This window comes from Lampetra fluviatilis, chromosome 4, assembly GCF_964198595.1.
Source record: "Lampetra fluviatilis chromosome 4, kcLamFluv1.1, whole genome shotgun sequence".
NCBI lineage: Eukaryota > Metazoa > Chordata > Hyperoartia > Petromyzontiformes > Petromyzontidae > Lampetra > Lampetra fluviatilis.
In genome coordinates this window covers 27,285,507-27,306,626 of record NC_136278.1, presented here as the reverse complement: position 1 = coordinate 27,306,626, position 21,120 = coordinate 27,285,507, and positions in this window count along the sequence as shown.

Genomic DNA, 21,120 nt, shown 5'->3' with positions numbered 1-21,120 from the left:
AATTGTCAAGGGGGCCAAAATTTCAAGGCAGCGCCTTTCGCATTTCGGCAATGCTGCCGTGATCGTTCAAGGATCGCACGCCGCGCTCGCGATGCGGACGTCGTTCGGTTCGATTCATTCTACCGGCGTGTGACAGTTTAAATGATTCACAATTAAGATGTTGAAACGCTTGGGGTGAACAGGTTACGCATGTGACCCTGGATAAGCTCTTTACGAGCCCCATGTCATTTTAGTGATGTGCATGCCGTGAATGTCCATTGCATATCTACTATTGTACGACGTAAAATATGCTGCCTAATAGTACGCTGGCGAGGTTACTCCCGTAATGTAATGGGTAGCACAATGCAGAGGTTCCCGCATTCAATTCAGTCTACCAGCGCCGCAGGTTTAAACAATGAGCGAATTCCTGAAATTACCTAACCTCTATCCCACCCCGGGCAGTATAAATGGGTATACCAGGTCTTGTGTAGTGAGGTCCCTCACCTCTTCCAAGACATCTGACCAGCCTGGTAATGGTGGCCAAAAAAAAAGGAGAAAGCGCTCCTAGGGTCTTATACCAGCAGTGGATCGAGCAGAGCAATTGCAGGGCTGCACCTTTATCTTTACTTCGTATGAGAGCAGTCTTCTTTGGGGAATGTATTCTATCTTTGGCTAATTCCCCATAAGGAATTATATTTCACATTGTTGACCCTGGCTCAGTTGTATGCTGCTCTGCCCATGTTTGGTGGTCAATTTCACACACCATTTATAATCACGGTAGAGATGTCAAGGTTTTAAGCCAGATTCTAAAGGAAGGAGTCACCTAAGTAATGTTGCTACTAATGTAGAGCTCCATGGCATTCCTTCATCCTGCAATGTGAAGCAAACAGATACTAAAAAATATGTTTAGAGTTGCTACACGAATGTTTAGGGTTTAATACGCACTATGCGCTTCCAAGACGTTGGACCTGCATGAAAGAGTAGATCAAACTACCCTCTAGAATAGGAGCTCTAGAGCTCCATTAGGTTAGAAAGAAATTGCAGCGCTGCACCTTTACCTGTTTACAAATGCCCACATCGGAATGTAGAAAATCGTCCATTGGATTCTTTCTTTCTCATCATTACAATATAAATGTATTCACAAGGACAGCGCACACAAGTTGTTCTACTGGAATAAAATATGCAGTACAATTGGGAGATCCACAAACATTTTATTTGAATATTTATTTACGCTATGTATGTATTTATGTGGCCGTCAGCCAGGGAGACAAAGAAAACAGTCTGAACTGCAGAACAGCGTGTACTTAAAGAGCATATTTTCAACAATCTGCCAAAAATGACTCATAGCTGGTGGCTAATTGGCCCATGACACAGGGATATTATGGCCTCCTTGCAGTGAGCAGCGAGGGAGCTTGCTTGTTTTCAACTACAAGAATGGAGCTTCGATGCATAGCTCGACTCGCTCAATCTGAATGTACTTCCACAGTATTGGGGTGGTGGTGAGGAACCATAGTGTAGGTTTTTGGGTCAGATCGCGTTATTTATAAATGTGTCGTAACCCTCCACCACCCGACACGGCCAAACAGTAAAAAATGTGTCATGTTTTTCAAAGGACAAAAGATACGAAAAAATATGTTTACAAAGTGAATTATTTTGTCCTTTGAAAAACGTGACATTTTTTACTGTTTGGCCGTGTCGGGTGGTGGAGGGTTACTGCACATTTATAAATAACGCGATCTGACCCAAAAACCTATATTATGAATAATATTGGTCGCGAAAGCCTGCCACGTGTTAAATTGAGGAACCATAGCTTGATTTAAAAGAGACCCAGATGCTGCGTAGACTTCCATCATAATTTTGGTGCCACTGTGGCGAGATGTTAACTACCTTTCCTGATATACAGAAGGTCGTGGGTTCGATCCCGACCTTGACGCCTGTATCTTTGGAGTTTGCACGTTCTCCCCGTGGTCGCGTGGACTTTTCTCCAGGTCCTCTGGGTTTTTGCCTCCTTATTTATGAACATATGTTGAGAGTATTTGGCTGCGGTAAATTTCCAAGCGTTAAGCCACTTCTTCGAGCTTTCATTTGTGGCGAGGTCATTTTTTAAAAAAGAGAGCTGTATAACTCAGTGGGCCTTGCCTGGTAAAAAAAAACATAACAATTGTTTCATATCGATTTAAAGTTTTCGTGACTGCAGGGATTCATATTCTTGGTTCTTTCGGTAAAGTCACGTAGAAGGAAAATAATAAAATAATAAAAACAATACATAATATAATTAAATTCTCACGACGTTTCGGCCACAACTGAGGACGGCTGCTTGTGTTGTGGCCGAAACGTCGTGAGAATTTTATTATATAATGTTTTATTTTTTATTATTTTATTATTTCCCTTCTACGTGACTTTACCGAAAGAACCAAGAATATAATTGTTTTATAGTTTAATAATGTTAAACATCACTATACTAGACTAAATAAAGATTCTTATTCTGAAATGCATTCAATGCATGCACGGTTCAATGTGTTTTCCTCACTCGTACTTGCATGCACATCCAGCTGACCTGTGGCTTCTCCCTTTCAGGTGCATACTTATTCCAAGTGAGGTCACAATGGCCATGATGCACATATTTGCAAATGATGAAGCACATTGTTTTGCATTACAATTGCAATTGCAACTGTCGCAGAATCTTGCATGAATTAAATTCAGGCAACACATTTCAGTTGCCCTGGCAAAAAACAAAAACGACACTGCATCAATGCTCCACATTCAAATCATGTGTAGGGGTGTCGTGCAGAATTTTCTCTTTGAAAATTAATGTCACGGACTAGAAATGTAGTGATATTGATCGCAATAAAAATGGCATTATGATAATAACACTGGTTAAAAAAAGTCACGTGCAATTGAATGGCGTGAGAGAAGAAAAAAATAGAAAATACATTGCAAGTGGAAAATTATATTTTTGTCCGTGCAAAGACAGCAAGATAAACACAATTTTATTTGTTGCGATAACATCTACAATCATAATTTCGTATATTGTTATTGGGATGGGGTGCTGACACAGGTCCGTGGACTGAAATTTGAATTCCATCTCCTAAGTTTGATTCCGAGCCACAGATAACAACCACTCATCAAACAAACCCCATGAACAAAAGACATGGGGAGGGCTTCAATCAGTGGATAGACAAAGGCCTGTAAATTATGATCAATTTGTCACCATAATAGCATTAATTTATAGATGAATATCAGTTCAATTTATCAATATCTCTTCATTTAAAAGCAAGTTGAAGTCCATTGAGACTAAACATCTCTTCAGCAAGGGAGACTTGAATATGTATATAAAAACAACTTCATGTAAAATATGCTTTGTTTGCAGTGGAAGTCGTAGTAGTATCGCAACAATGATCTATCCATATGTTATAATACACACTTTGTCATCACTGAAAACTTTCAAGGCACATTGTTTTCCCACTTTCCATGATGAAGTTCAGTTTTCAGGAAGCCCTCCAACTTGCTCTCACTCATGTATTTAACTTGTCATTTGTATCCCAGTCGACACACAATAGTTGACCTACGTGTACATACTCTGATGCCTTTGACAGCTGTCCCTCCAACCAAATGCCTTTCGATAAGCGAACTTTGATTTAACTCAAATGAACGTGCGACCTGTAAGAAGCCAGACATAATAATATTTACTTTCAGTAATCTTTTACATAATCTGATTACTAACAGAGAACCCGTTGCTTTGCAACAGACAGTAAGAAACATATCTAATTATCATACTCTTCTCAAAATCATAATAGAGTTGTTTTGGGTTAGATCGCATAAATATATAAATGTGTCGTTAAAACCCGCCACCACCCGACACAGCCAACTAGTAAGGGTTGTCACGTAAACAGAACGTGGCCAATTCGTCACTAGCACAGCACACCGGTGTGTTGGAGAGCCAAGCGACAACATTTACAATCTGAGTACGACGTTTCGCCAGTAATTACAACCAGCTTTATCAGGCGACAGCCAGATTTGTGGAGAAGTCCACCTGTTTTGTTCCTTACATAGAGGTGGATATGTGTGGTCACCACAGTTGGCTGTGTCGGGTGGTGGCGGGTTTTAACGACACATTTATATTTTTACCCGATCTAACCCAAAAAAACCTCTAATGGATTATATTGGTCGCGAAAGCCTACGTGGTCTTCTCACAATGTTGTACTCGGAGCACTAAAAGTAATCCGCCTTTTTAATGTAATTTAATGGCAAGATAATACGTATTGTTAATTAAAACATTGTTATATTCTCTTCGATTTAAAGAAGATGTTGGCGAAATAATGATATCGATAGGGGCACGAATTGGAAAGTCAAAGTAATTTTAAATGAACCGTGTCAGTGTTCTGTTCTCATTGCCTCCTCTTCTTATATGGCGTGATATTTGTTTCAATACTTGATTATTTTCTGTTTTATTTTTGACAACATATTTCATCAACTTATTTAATATATCCTGAATGATCGACAAAATATTAATCAACTTGTTTAATGTATCCTCATTTATTAATGACATAACTCTTTTTAATACAGTATATCCTCAATTCTGGACAGCATATTCAATAATTTTATCAATTTAAAATATTGCATTGGTTGTGCATATTAAAATAACTTACATATCATATGTTTGATTTTTTGACAAGAAAAAATCAATCATATGTTTTCTTATTGGCAATATTATTTAAACGTTTGACAATCGAGAACACATCAAATCAAGATGCATTCAACATGCTAAATTAGCAAACGTATAAATATGCTGCGTTTATATATGTTGTGAATGTTCTACTACTTGTGCCTGATGAATCTACAACATATAAATACGCAGCTATTTTCTCGCGTATATGTTCAACATTCTGCTTGGATGGTGTTGTGGGATGCATTGCTCTGGTCTGGCAAGCAAAGGCCATATGCAGTTACCCACACGCAGAGGGGGGAGGCAAGACACAGCAGGAATCTGAGCAAGGCACTTCAATCCCAGGTAAAAAAAAATTGCAGAAAAACAGGCTGTTTACAAGCACCAGCATTAAATAATGAAACAATTGAAACCAAACAACCGTGATCATGTTTTATTTCTAATCACAAAATTAACGGAGTTTGACCCATTAACACGGCCGAATCAGTGTTCTTTTCACGATTTTGTTTCCCATACCCACACGCACCGTGCCTTTACCGAGATGGCGTCATGATTTGTGGAGGCAACGTGGCCACAGCCAATGACAACATAGCGTTGGCGTGGGCAGGAGCCCAGGCAGCAGGCAGCCAGGAAATACGAGGCACAGATAATCTTCAAGAGAGTTAGGATGTATGAGGTCAAAGGGGTAAAAAGACTTGTTTTTCAATCAAAATTGCTGATTCGGTTACGCATTCCTGCGGAGGGAGCTGGTAGGAACGTTGAGTTGCTCGGTCAATGGCCATGGTCAACGGCGGCGTGGTGAATTCCGCAAATATGCCCGACTGTGAGGGCGGGCACAAGCCGGCGTGAGTAGGTTAAACGTTGAGTTTTATAAGGGCACCACGGAGTGACCAGCCCCTCCCCACCCAGCCCCACCCCACCCAGCCCCACCCTCCCCACCCAGCCCCTCCTCACCCAGCCCCATCCTCCCCACACAGCTCCTCCCCACCCTCCCTTCCCCACCCAGCCCCTCCCTCCCCACCCAGCCCCTCCCTGCACGACGGACACAATAATCCCCTGTGGGCTGGTGTAACCAAGAGGTTCCTACCAGTATAATTTTTCAAGTCAGTTTTGTGTCCCCTTTTAAATAGAACTACTTAAGGCATTATTACTGAGTGACAGGTATTACATTTATGTCTATTTTGTTCCAACATATTGTCCCACCTCTTTCAACATGCCTACATTTATTCCAAAAAACGAGGTTGGTGATTGTTAAGTCACATTGTAGAGATGGAATGTTACAATTATTGGAAGACGTGTAAGCCCATCTCTAAAGCAAACATAAAAGAAAACAAACGTCCTATGAATCACAACTTTTTCAAATGAAATAGAGGACGTTTCAGACGTTATACTTTAAAAAAGTCAAATGGTAGCAGCTGTAATATACCGTTCCAAAATATATTTAATCGCACAAACTGAACGTGAACTTGAACAGAGTTTTATATTATATAATATTATTATTTTATTTTATGTTATATTATTTTATATAATATTTTATTATGTTTTATTTTTATTATTTTATTATTTCCATTCTACGTGACTTTACCGAAAGAACCAAGAACTTGAACAGAGTGCATAAGAAAGTCATATAATGTGCAGTGCAACAGCACCACGTGTCATGCGTGGAGTGCATCTCCGTGCAGTAATTGCACTACTCCATCTACTTGAAACACCTGGGAATCAGTTGGAGTGACAGTCGCTAACCAATTGTTTTAATGCTACAATTAGGGACGCGGACCAAATCAACCTCCTGCTGCTTAAACTCAGGAGAGACACGCTAATCACAGAAAATCCTCTGTAGGTTGATTCACATTCATTTGTGATGATGTACTTGTCTTGGAAGCTTGCAGAGCCTTCCGCGGTGGAGTGATGGATGGTTTTCACGTGAGGGTTTGGGAGTATCAGGGTGGTTCGAAGAAGAAAACTAAGATGCACAGATGAAAACAGATGACGTGGATCGTAAAAATGTAGTTGAATAAAGTACTACGTTCCACACACTATAACATTTTAAATAATGCTCAATTATAGATATTTATTAAATTCATATTTTACCTTTCGAAGCCGATTCAGACGTTGATTTAAAAAATATAACTTATTAAATATCTTTAGTTGCATATTACTGAAAAATGCACACCATTGCTGATTGTGGTCAGTTCAATGTGTAATTATTAAAGAGCTTCAGCAAAGACAGGCAATTCTGCAGCATTACATTGGCTCATGTTGATCGTGATAATGGTGATAATTTTTCGATTTAAAGCTTTCGTGACTGCAGGGATTCATCTTCTTGGTTCTTTCGGTAAAGTCACGTAGAAGGAAAATAATAAAATAATAAAACATAATAAAATAATTCTCACGACGTTTCGGCCACAACGCAAGCAGCCGTCCTCAGGTGAAGAACAGGTCTGTCAGAAAGAATTATTTTATTATGTTTTATCATTTTATTATTTTCCTTCTACGTGACTTTACCGAAAGAACCAAGAAAATGGTGATAATGCCAACGAATCATCATAAGCTTGTCCATTGATGCTGGCAAATTTCCCAAACGCAATGTGGCTATTTCACAAGTTATGTCCAGCGATAATTTGCGATTAATATGTCGATTTGGTAAAGAACCAAACTGAATGCAGTGATACAACAGACTGCTGCACACTCGTGACAATTATTGAGCCGGCTGGCGCAGTGGTAAAGTGAATGGCTCTCACAATGTGTATGTGTGTATGTTGAACTTCTTTCACACCATACGTGGACAACCGTACTAAATGGAGGTGCGGCAGGGGAAGGACAGCAAACTGAACAGAAAATAAAACTGTTTTAAAGAAATGATCTTTCAATCTAGATTTTAAAATGCATGGCTCCAAGGCCTTTCTAATATTGGAAGGAAGAGCATTCCAGATGGCTGCAGAAGCGCATTTGAAAGCACGCGATGCAGTGACCTTTTTTGTTCGATGGTTAGCCAAAAGCCGCTGTGAGGAAGAGCAGAGTTCGCGTGCTGGGCTATGCTCCTTGATGAGATAAGAAGTTTGCCAGTTCAAATCCCGCTCAGGGGTCAACTCAGCCATTCATTCATTCGTGGCTGACAAAATGAGGAGCATTTGTGGGGAAGCCAAGAATTGTTGTCCGAGGGAAAGACTCACCCCCCCCCCGACCATAGAAGTGTAGAATTTCCACCATGGGCTGAAGGCTTTCAGCAAAAGATGAATGCTGCCCCACATTCGAATGAGAGGAAAGCCACTTTTAAAATTCTAAGTCTCAAGAGACATGAGGAGATTTCAGGAATGTCTCGGTATATCAAATGTTGACTTAAAGCTTTCGTGACTGCAGGAATTCATATTCTTTGGGTCTTTCGGCAAAGTCACGTAGATGGTTCAAAGAAAATAACAAAAAACTACGACGTTTCGATTACAACACAAGCGATCGTCATCCCAAAGAATATCAAATGTTGATTTGTAAATATTCCCCCAAAATGCTGTGAGATCTTCAAATGCTGTATTCACTTTCAATCGCCTTCCAATAAATTAATGGCAAGGCTGTAACCTCACCAAGTCTAGATGCTATTCAATAACAACTTTGAAGAAATGATCAAAGTGAATGTGGAGGATATCTAATGCACTCTCATGTATTGCAGATAATAGCAGATGTAAACAAACTTGCTTTTTAATGCAGGCCAATCAATTAATAATTAAAACCAGCAAATTGCATTTTAAGTTCTAACTGATAAATGCAAAATATATACATTACATTGGGGATAGTGGAAACACAGCGGTTCGCACAAAGCACTATGAACCTGGCAACTTGCATTTAAGTCCTAGCCATGGATAAAATCAGTGGGGAGTGATATCAAAACCGGTCCTGGGCCAGTCCCCGGATTCAACAAGCCACCACTGACCAGAGTGGTCAAGTATTGTCAAGTAGGTCCCATAACTGAACCTAACGTGGGGAGGCCTGTACATTACGTTTTGTAACTTTAAATATTTACATTGAGAGGATGTATTTTATGATCGCAATTCATTGACTTACACCAATGATTTTCGCTTGTGTAACATTAAGCTCTGTAACAGTATCGCCTTCATCTGTGTGTTCAATTCAAATGTGCAAATACTCCACAAGCACGTGCAATGGAAAGCAAGCACTGCGAAGACCATTAGCTACTTAACCTATTTAATGTCCTCGTTCTTACCAGCCTAATTAACGTAGGTATTATTTCACTTTGAGCTGTTTTCACTTGGAACACCTTTTAATATACATATATACAATATATACACATATATACAATATAGACACATCTTCTTGGTTCTTTCGGTAAAGTCACGTAGTATGGAAATAATAAAATAATAAAAATAACGTCACTTTACCGAAAGAACCAAGAAGATGAATCCCTACAGTCACGAAAGCTTCAAATCGAAATATAGACACATTTATACAACTTAATGAAAAACGTGTAACATTGGAGCTGTTTTTAGAAGGCAATACAACAAGTAGATTGATACTTTTCTGCGTGAGATTGGAGTTGTCCTTTCGCTGCTTTGAATTTTCTCTGGGTATTACATTTTCACCAAACGTGAAAAAAAACTCAAGCAACTGGCCAAATATTCTGAAGGAACACTCTTCTGAAAAGGACCGAGCTGATTGTATGAGTCTTGGTCAAGATATTAAATAATCGTTATTATACATGCTTTACATTTATATGTGTGGCCTTATTTATTATTGTGAAGGTTAATAGGAGGCATCGGCTGGTGAGGCAGGGAGAGCTGAAAGGACACAACAAATGAGATAACATCAGAGATGTAATGCAGCTCATGGCTATAAAAAAATCGTGGAGACAATGGGGGTGAAATTTTACTTGATTTATAGGTGGATTGGAAGACAGGGATTTGTGTAAATGAGGGGCATTTTAATTAAAGCTTGCACTATCTGCACAATGTGACCCTGCAGGAAAAATTGGTAAAGGACACAGGTGCGGCACTGCAACCGCATGCTTACACCATTGCTGGTGAAAGGGCTTCCACTCGAGGAAGCTCTACAGAGCCGTCCGTGATGGCATGTTTGCCCTAATCTTCCACACTTGCCAGGTGTCTTGGGTCTTGGAAGGGGTGGGCCTGCCCACACTTTACCCCACACCGCGCCACTTGCCGATCACCTTCCTATGATGTACCCATTTATGTTGTTTGGGTGGACGGAGATGGGTACATTTAATAAACTTGCACCAGCATCTTCTTGGTTCTTTCGGTAAAGTCACGTAGAAGGAAAATAATAAAATATTAAAAATTAAACAATAAAATAATTCTCACGACGTTTCGGCCACAACGCAGACCTGTTCTCCACCTGAAGACGTCAGACTCTACCTTCTCGACAGACCTGTTTTCCACCTGAAGACGGCTGCTTGCGTTGTGGCCGAAACGTCGTGAGAATTATTTTATTATGTTAAATTTTTATTATTTTATTATTTTCCTTCTACGTGACTTTACCGAAAGAACCAAGAAGATGAATCCCTGCAGTCACGAAAGCTTTAAATCGAAATTTGCACCAGTATTTCAACCGCTGTGACGGGAGGTCGAACCTGCGACCTCTGGATCGCCATCGAACAAAGATGGTCACTGCGTCGCGCGCTGTCAGATGCGCTTCTGTAGCCGTCTAGAACACTCTTCCTTCCAATATTAGGAAGCCACTGGAGCTATGCACTTTTAAATCTAGATGGGAAAAGTCATTTCTTTAGAGCTGCTTTTTGTGTTTAGTTTGTTGTCTTTCACCCGCACCTCCGATTGGCACGGTACGGTGTGAAAGAAGCTCAACAAACATGGCAGTATTGAAGGAACGTATTCAATTACATCTCCCCCTTCTTTCAATGCTGTTTATTTTACATTGAGAAGGGATTTTATTTCCACGGGATTCTATAATATTTGAAGGTAAATATTGCTAAAAAGGTTCAGAAAAAAGTCAAACGACAACACACGTCTTCTTGGTTCTTTCGGTAAAGTCACGTAGAATGGAAATAATAAAATAATAATAAATAAATAAATAAACATGATTAAATTATTCTCACGACGTTTCGGCCACAACGCAAGCAGCCGTCCTCAGGTGATGAACAGGTCTGTCGAGAAGACAGCGTCTGTTTTATTATTTATTATTTCCATTCTACGTGACTTTACTGAAAGAACCAAGAAGATGAATCCCTGCAGTCACGAAAGCTTTAAATCAAAAAAGACAACACACGTGTTTTCTTTCTTTCTTATGATTCCCTTGCTACAGTGGGACAGGACTTTGTATATTGTTTAACACTCTTGCAAGGAACGGAGACTGAGCACTCCTCTGAGCCTCGGCCACTGGGTTTACTGAAGCCGGCAGTGTAGAAATGTGAATGTGCAGGCGATGCTACTGCACTGGGGCCTAATGGGTCGGATGGGTCCAGGTGCAGGGAGGGGTCGGAGGGGTCAATATGGTCAAACAAGGCCCATTACTGACATCGCATAGTGTGTGGATTGACAAAGAGGCTGTCCATTGTTATTTTATTTATTTATTATCATTATAATTTCAAGAATGTGCAGAGAGTGTTGAAGGTCGCATAGCTGTGTCCGCGTGCATCTTTTGACACACACAAACAAATAACAACAACCGCCATTCGCAACTAAGTGGCAGTGACGTGACCACGGCACTTGTGCCAGGATAAGTGCACTTTCAGGCCACGTGAAGTGTCGAACGCCCGCTGGCAGGAGGTCACGGGACAAACCCAGGTGCCATGGCTTGACAGACTGAGATGACTGGCCGATGCCCCTTTCTGTGACAACTTGCTGTGTTCTCGTCGCCCGGCGTTCCCCTCGTTATTGTGAGTGTTGCTCCTCTGCCCTCCGTTGTTGCTGGAGGGTGACTGCCTGCAACTGCCCAGTCGCATCCTTCACAAGCCTCCTGCACAGAGGCCGATCTTAACACTGCTGGTACCAGTCATCGGCAAGTTCACTCAGCTCCACATCATCTTGTACCACATCACTCCATCTCTTCTCTAGCCCATGTCATGCCCATTTGACCCCCTCTATCTGGCCGAACAAAAGCTGTTTAAGCATGTGGTGGCTGGGCATGCTGGCTACATGACCCAGCCAACGCAGCCTTGCCTGCCGGAGGAGTTCCCCGATGGGACTTTGCCCAGATCTTTCAAGGATGTGTGAGCTCCTTACACAATCCAGTCTAGTTAAAACAGGCATGGATCGTAGGCAGGCTAGCCTAAATGTTTCGAACCGGTGAAGATGTTCCATTAGGGGATCCACATTTCACATGCATACAAAAGGAGGAAACCTCGTGTGGAGCAATAAACCAGGTAGCTTCCACACAGCGTTACGCAGCTGATAAAAAGACAATGCCGCTCGACTGATTTGGCATGAACCTCTGCTGTCAAACCTGAGTTGGTCATAAGCACACTGCCCAGGTACAGAAAACTCTCCACTCTCTCCACAACTGCCCCTTCACCAATAGGGAGTTGAGGGGGTGGAGTGTTCGATGGCACAAAATAAGAAGGCAGGAGCTTAGTTATGGTGGGGCTGATGGTAAGGCTCCACCTTCTTAAAGAGCCACTAGGGCATCCTTCTAATCATGCAGAACCCGTCCAGTGATCCAGACTGTTATTATGATGTCACAGAGGGCAGTCTGCACACAAACGCCACCCTCCCTCAGCATTTTGCTTGGGAGATCATCTCTGCCCGGCGCTCTTCCTGGTCTCAGACTTTGTATCACCTTCCGTATTTCCTCAACAGATGGCATTTCAGCCAACCACTCATAGGGGTGACTACCTCTTCCAATTTTTGAGGCACAGCAGCCTCAGTAGGGTCAGCCCCACTTTGCCCCGTGATGTTTTTCAGGCTGAGAGATTTCCCCTTCCCCAAGATCTCACAGAAATGCTCAGAAAATCTACAAACCTATTCCTGGGGGTTGGAGATGCATTAACTTTCTGAATCCTTACCCCTGGGGTTCCTTCAGAAACAGCAAAAAGCCACTGCGAGTGGCCACGTGAAATATTCGAATTCTCACTGCGGAGGAGAGGCTGCCACTCCTCTGTCGGGAGCTGGACTGGTACTGCCTGGATCTCTGCAATATTCAGGAGGTTCGGTGGACTGGCTCTGGCTCCAGTCACCATGAGGGGTGGATAGTTCTCTCCTCGGGGCACGAGAGTGCCAAACAACAAGGAGTGGCTCTCCTTCTGAAACAAACAACAATGCACTTACCCATCACCAATCCTTTGCAGCATGTAATCATTTGCATGTTTGACATAATTCCTTGGCAGTCATTGGTAGAATAGGACTGTTAGGGCTATGTTCATTCATTGTTTTGGAATCTCGTCAACAGAGGAGTGTGCTCTGAGTTTTATTGGAATGGAGAAAACTATTTCGATTGAAAGCTTTCATGACTGCAGGGATTCATCTTCTTGGTTCTTTCAGTAAAGTCACGAAGAAGGGAAGAAATAAAATAATAAAAATAAAACATAATAAAATAATTCTCACGACGTTTCGGCCACAACGCAAGCAGCCGTCCGACAGACCTGGTCTTCACCTGAGGGCGGCTGCTTGCGTTGTGGCCGAAACGTCGTGAGAATTATTGTATTATGTTTTATTTTTATTATTTTATTACTTCCCTTCTACGTGACTTTACCGAAAGAACCAAGAAGGAGAAAACAATGTTACAATCATTTCACGCTCTTATAAATGCACCCATACGCAGCCATTGGTACAATTCCAAATGCCACTCTCTGCAAAAGACTTGAAATCGGATGTGCATTGATGTCCGTAGTCTTATGCACTCAGTACCAAATCAACATAAATATAATAAAGAATGTGTCTCATTAATGCCTCAAACCAATATGTACATTTGTTTAAGGATCATTGTAGGACTGTAATGTCCATGTAGGAAAGTGAATATGATTCACGTTAAAGGCGGGGGAGGGGTGAACCACAGTCGTACAGCTAATGGCGTGAATATACTGTGCACATATCAAAGTGAAAGTGCCTTTTAGTAGAAATAATGGGCAGATTGTGTCTTCCATTGTAATTTATCTGAATGCAGGTGTTACACGTGTTCTCAGTGCTTTAATCAGACGACTCACAAATACAAGACATCGCAGCGCTTTGCTCACTTGACCTACAATTTTACCATTTGTTGAAAACGTAATCACCAATCGTGCCCAACCGCACTTAGACATTAGCGCTAAACACTTTTCTTTCACCGATGTGGGATATTGAAGCAGTGCCTTCATCAGTGGACACTACTTTATTATTAGTAAGGAGAATTACATTTTCTTCAATGGCATTAAAACAGTTTTCTCTTTGTATACCAATAGGAGTGTATGGCTTTTTTGAATGTGTAATGCGTGCATGTACAAATTTAGTGGGAGCAAATGAAAAAAATTACATTTGTAACATTTGGAACTTGATTCTATGGCTTTATATGAGCAGTTGACTTCACTGATATATTCTTAAATTCTGATTTAAGACTGAAAGTCACATTCCAAATATTAATATTTTTTCATGCTTCGTAAAAGAAGGTAGATTAAATCTATACCTTGATGGGACAATTACTGTAGATTTGTCTGTTTTTTATATATATCTATAACCCCATTATACACTTAACATTTTAGAGGAAATAGTTGAATGAAATGTATTATTTCTATATAATATTTAACTTGAATGCCCGTCACAAGCTTAGATAGTTGCGATAAAGGTATTATTATTCTTAGGTTTTTGTCAGTAAAGTCAGGTAGGTAAAACATTTAAATTAATAAAAGTAAAATAAAAATTAAAATCACGACGTTTTGGAGGCAACACAAGCTTCCAGAGGTGTGGACTCGAGTCATGTGACTTGGACTCGAGTCAGACTCGAGTCATGAATTTGATGACTTGCGACTCGACTTGGACTTGCATAACAATGACTTTGTCCCACCTATGAGATGTGGACTCGAGTCATGTGACTTGGACTCGAGTCAGACTCGAGTCATGAATTTGATGACTTGCGACTCGACTTGGACTTGCATAACAATGACTTTGTCCCACCTCTGCAAGCTTCCGTCTTCAGGTGGAACCGTCACAGCACGATAGCTGTATCAAGTGATACACGGAAGCTTGTGTTGCCTCCGAAACGTCGTGATTTTTATTTGATTTTTATTTTATTCATTTTTTACCTACGTGACTTTACCGAAAAAAACCTAAGAATATGAATCCTTGCAGTCACGAAAGCTTTAAATCTAGAATTAAAGGTATTATTATTGTTTTACCAGTTAAAAGCCCACTGAGCTCTTAGCTTTTCATCAGAGGTGACCTGGCCACACATGATATCGCACAGAAGTGGCTTATCATGTGAGAATGTATCATAGGCAAATAATCTAAACACATGTTTCAAAATGTGGAGCATAAAGCCCAAGGACCCAGAGAGCAATCAACACGACCACAGAGAGAACATGCAAACTCCAAATATACAAGGTCAGAATCGAATCCACAATCTCCTGCATAGCAGGCGAGGGAGATAACATCTTGCCACTGCATTAGATAGTCATTCTTTTTTACCCAGGAAAGCTTAGTTGAATTTTACAAACCGTTCTGTTAGGATGTTTGTTCCTGCTTGTCATGTCCGTACAAATACTCAAAGACTTTTGTTGTAGGCTTTTCCCCACAATTCCAATTTGTATTTTTTACATAATCTCATAAAACAAAGAATGAACCACAATTACCATTTAGAACTCTTGCAGTAAACAGTGGACAGCGCTGTGTCAGACAATAACCTCACATATATATAAAATAAATCCCAGAGAACTGCTTATACGTTCATAAAATATCTGTATTTTACATGAGGGACATACCTGTGTATGCTCTGCAAAGAGGATCAGTCACATATCAATCACCCCCTATGTTTTATTTCCCACGGCTAGATAAACCAGGTTAAGTAAGCAAGCAAAGACACACGCGATGCTTTACACAGTCATTGGTAATAGTGAAACAAATGACAGTAATATTAAAATTAACGTTTCGAAGATCGCAAGAGTAGCAGGAGAAGCATCCCAAAGCCACCCTTAACAGCTCCCTTCTTCTTCATGAACCTAACCCAAGGCTCGTTCCTTTACGTGCAGCCAACGAGTGATGGCTGGTTGTGCATTGGGGGAAGTGCAATTTCCACATTAGCATTGGTTATCGCTCATGCATGTTGATGTTTTTTTTGGTATGCATTCGGCACGTGACGTCTGTTTTGATTTATGCGTGAGCTATCGGACTTTTCAACGTCCGCATTCATTAGCTGCATGACTTGTTTTTGAGGACTGTCGGAATATGTATGCACTCATTTTTCAATTGTAATGCTCACAACAGTGTCATTACACTGTTAGGCGTAATGCACTAATTTATGTTGAGCAGTTAATTGTTTTAATGTAATTATTTTTCTTCTAGCGTAATTACTTCCTTGAAGAAAATTGAACACGATTGGTGAAATGCCATGTGGTGTTTGAGCTAAACCAATATTTTGATCAATAAGCTGTCAACTGCTCTATGTGAAGCCTAATTTCACCTACAGTTTGGCTTATCCCACTATGTAGGGTATTTGTTTTCAACTAAAATAACTGCTGCAATATACAGAGCTCCATAATGTTGGCTATTCCAAAGGTAGATTTTCAATGCTTAGCATTTGTGGTCTGCGAGGTGTGAATTTTGTCCACAAAGAGTGGAGGTGGTGGGGGTGATGGGGGTGGGGCTGATGGGGGTGATGGGGTGGGGCTGATGGGGGTGGGGGTGATGGGGGTAGGGGTGATGGGGTGGGGGTGATGGGGGTGGGGCTGATGGGGGTGATGGGGTGGGGCTGATGGGGGTGGGGGTGATGGGGGTAGGGGTGATGGGGTGGGGGTGATGGGGGTGGGGCTGATGGGGGTGATGGGGTGGGGCTGATGGGGGTGGGGGTGATGGGGGTAGGGGTGATGGGGTGGGGGTGATGGGGGTGGGGCTGATGGGGGTGATGGGGTGGGGCTGATGGGGGTGGGGGTGATGGGGGTAGGGGTGATGGGGTGGGGGTGATGGGGGTGGGGCTGATGGGGGTGATGGGGTGGGGCTGATGGGGGTGGGGGTGATGGGGGTAGGGGTGATGTGGTGGGGGTGATGGGGGTGGGGGTAATGGGGGTGGGGCTGATGGGGGTGGGGGTGATGGGGTGGGGGTGATGGGGGTAGGGGTGATGGGGTGGGGGTGATGGGGGTGGGGCTGATGGGGGTGATGGGGTGGGGCTGATGGGGGTGGGGGTGATGGGGGTAGGGGTGATGTGGTGGGGGTGATGGGGGTGGGGGTAATGGGGGTGGGGCTTATGGGGGTGGGGGTGATGGGGTGGGGGTGATGGGGGTGGGGGTGATGGGGGTAGGGCTGATGGGGGTGGGGGTGATGGGGGGTGGGGCTGATGGAGGTGGGGGTGATGGGGGTGGGGCTGATGGGGGTGGGGCTGATGGAGGTGGGGGTGATGGGGGTGGGGGTGATGGGGTGGGGGTGATGGGGGTGGGGGTGATGGGGTGGGGGTGTTGGGGTGGGGTGATGGGGGTGGGGGTGATGGGGTGGGGGTGATTGGGGTAGGGGTGATGGGGGTCGGGCTGATGGGGTGGGGGTGATGGGGGTGGGGGTGATGGGGGTGGGGGTGATGGGGGTGGGGTGATGGGGGTGGGGCTGATGAGGCCACAAGACCTGCGGCTGTATTCCGTCCCAATCTTGGTATATATTTATTTTATGTGCCGATGTGAATTATTACCAACGTGCCCATGTAGCAGCATAAACGATTCACTTAAAATGAATCAATGCTGCCGTGATGTAACTCAATTGATTTTGATAATGTTGATGTTATGTGCAAAACTAGCTACTACTGGCCAAGACTACAACCATTGGAACCCCATTGGCCAAGACTAATTAGATAATCTATCGAAATTGAAAGAAATCAAAATAACTTGAACCGTTCAGATAGCTACCGTCTTAGTGCTGCGTGGAAGCGAATCATCAAATAACACATTATTGAAATGCAGCGCACTTCAATAGGGATTACCGTTGGTCGGGCTATTTTTAAAAAAACACTATAGACAGGAAGGACAAGTTCAAAGGGCTCGCATAATGCACATGCCTCAGTAATCCCCCCCCCCCCTACACACACATTGTGCAAGAGCGCAGAAGGGTGGTCACCACATCTACGCCTCTATATAAGGAACGAAACAGGTGGACTTCTCCACAAATCTGGCTGTCGCCTGATGAAGCTGGTTGTAATTACTGGCGAAACGTCGTACTCATATTGTACATGTGGCTTGGCTCACACCGGTTAGTGCTGTACTCGTGACGAATTGGCACGTTCTGTTTACGTGACAACCCTTACTAGTTGGCTGTGTCGGGTGGTGGCGGGTTTTAACGACACATTTATATATTTACGCGATCTAACCCAAAAATCTCTACTATGGTGATATAACTGTTAGTGCGCTGGACTTTCCAACCCAAGGCCACTGGTTTGATTCGATCTCCCGGCACGGCAGTGGAAACAACGGACAAGACGAAACGAATCCCTCCCGCCTTGGTCCAGATAAAAAAAATATATAATTTCTTTGGAATTGCTTTTTTCTAGATTTGAAGTCACGTAGGTAAAAATGAAAAATAAATTAAATCACGACGTTTCGGAGGCAACACGAGCTTCCGTCTTCAGGTGGAACCGTCACAGCAAAATTACTGTATCAAGTGAAGAGAGCTCTAAGAGACACGAGCTTATATATACAGGTCAAGGGGGAGGGGGGGGAGGAGCCAGGATGGGCCGTGGGAGGGGGCTAAGTTAAGCCGCCTTGTGTTATGCTGCAGGGGATGAGGGGGACGGAGAGAGCACCGTTTGCAGGCGATGATGGCAAGTGGTCGAAAAACAAAGTGAGACACATGAACAGGAGGCAGTATTTAAGCTGACAAAATGGTTGCCTCGCAGTATACTGCAGTAAACTATAAGGCTGCTAAAGTTGAACTTAGGTTTAACTTGGTGAAAAAAATGGGCTAATCAAGCTGGGAATAAGAAAACAACTGGAAGAAATGGAAATGTTCTTCAGTCCGTTTGTCCTTCCCCCCTGCACCTCCGATGAGCACGGTTCGCTCCGTACGGTTGGCGACAGAAGTGCAACGCACGTACAAGCGGGATACACCACAGTTAAGTCGATTGGCAGGCCGTATGTGGCGGTGCGATGTGTGAGTTACTTCCAGTTTGCCGAACGAGGCATTGCTTTTGGCTTGGAAGAGTGTGGGCGTTCCCAACCCTTCCAAGATATCTGGCCAGTGTGAAAGAGTAGGCCGAATACCCTCTGGTGGAGGGCCTTTCCTCCAGCAGTGACATGAGCAAGCTGTTACAGGGATGCACCTTTACCTTTACAAACAAATGCGACTCATCAAGATTCCAAAAAACAGCATTTATCACAGAATCCAATTGACCCCTCATGGTAGATTGTGATTTGGGTGTATGTTTATTCATATGAATATTTATTTTTACAGCAGTCTTCAGTGAATAGGAAAAAAGGTGGCCTCTGAGCATCACATAAGGATGGCAGATTCCTAAACAGCAGGCAATTACCAAACAATTAGATGATAATAATTGCCTCATTACATACTATCAGGCACTATATTAAGAGCCTTTTCAGAAATTAGTGTTTTACCCTGAAAAACCTCTTTGCAAAATATGGCATTGTCTATTTATGTTTGTAATAATGGCAGTTATAACAGCAAAATACAATTGAAGATCGCATACTGTATGATGTATTCAGCGCCATATATGTGTTTTTCTTTCGTTAATGTTTTTTTGCCAACCATATAATAGCCCGAGAACACAGATGTGATGTCAGCGAATATATTTATAGCGTACGTTGCTCTCCCTGCTTATGAATCAAGTGTCACATGCTTGGCGCAGAGGTGGCCAGCTCGCCTCAAGCTTCACGGATCATCAGTTTCAAGTCAATCTCTGCCATAGTATTGTGAATGTGTGAGTGGGAGGGGGGGTGGGGTGTGCACGGCACTGTAAAGTGTGAGTGGGGCTGCCTGGGAACGTGGGTGATTGCAACTTTCCATGGCTCCATTAATCTTCAAGTGTAATTGTCTTTTTTTTCTATTATTTTCTAAACGTGGATATTCAACGAGGTGCTATTCAATCCACTTGCTTTTCTTCTCGTTGGAGTACAAGAGGCCAATAAGTGACCTGTGGGGATAACTGTTCATCATTGTAGCCTGCTATTCACCTTTGCCCAGTAGTCAAAGTGGTTAAACATCTTATTTTTTTGCCAGGTCCGACATTGCCCTTGTAACAGCAGTGTGTGCTCACCCAGCGAATATGCGGTGATACAGTACATATGTACTCTTAGTTCTTTCGGTAAAGTCACGTAGGTAAAAAATGAAATTAAAATTAATAAAAATAAAAAAAAAATCACGACGTTTCGGAGGCAACACAAGTCTCCGTCATCAGATGTGTTGCCTCCGAAACGTAGTGATTTTTATTTTATTTTTTATTAATTTCATTTTTTACCTACGTGACTTTACTGAAAGAACTAAGAGTATGAATCCTTGCAGTCACGAAAGCTTCAAATCTAGAAGTACATATGTAGTCACATAGAATGGGTCACTAGGGCGCGTAGCCCTGGTTACTGGCAGAGAGGGGGGTCTGAGGGTGCAGCAGCCTGGTCTGCCAGCAGGGCACGTGATAGGCCGGAGAAAGGGATGTAGGTCAAAATGTGACGGAGGGGACACGTGGGGTTAAAGCCCAGAACCTTCTGGTAGGTTCCAGAAGGGGGCGTGGCCGAGGGCGGAGCCAGGCCACGCTGGGGGTATAAAAGGGAGGCCCCGACTCTGGGTCAGGGCTGTCGTCTGGAAGCGGAACCCGTCGTGCTAAGTCTTCGTCCTCGTCTTCACCTCCTCGGCATTGTTGGTCAGGCGGTGTGCCGGCTGTCCTGACCAGGTATATAGTTATCCACTGTGCCTGTGATGGCTGGAATAAATTAGAGTGCCTCCTACTACTCGTGTCTCCGAAGTGATTCACTACACATGTATAGACTGCATTCAAGGTGACAATGACTTATATGCGTTATCATTGACGTCTTTTATGCTGTACAAGGGAGCCATGCTGAGGCCGTGCTGTGCCAATACAGTGAGGCTCAGAAGGGACCAGGTTGTTTTTTCCACTTTCAGGACCCGAGCCTTGTCACTGACATCACATCCAATTAACGAGTCGAGTCATAACAGATAACGAACATGATGAGTCCGAACCATGGCCTTCATTGGCCCCGAGCCAGATGCAGATGTCTTATGAGGTCAGAGTTTTCAAAGTTTGGTTCTGGCTCTGGCTTGCCAATTAGCCAGTGGAAAAGCGCCCATGCATTCACAGCCCCACACTGGAGATGTTCCAGGAGAAAAGAGGTCACTGGAAACTGGGATCTGCCAGTCCAGGAATGACT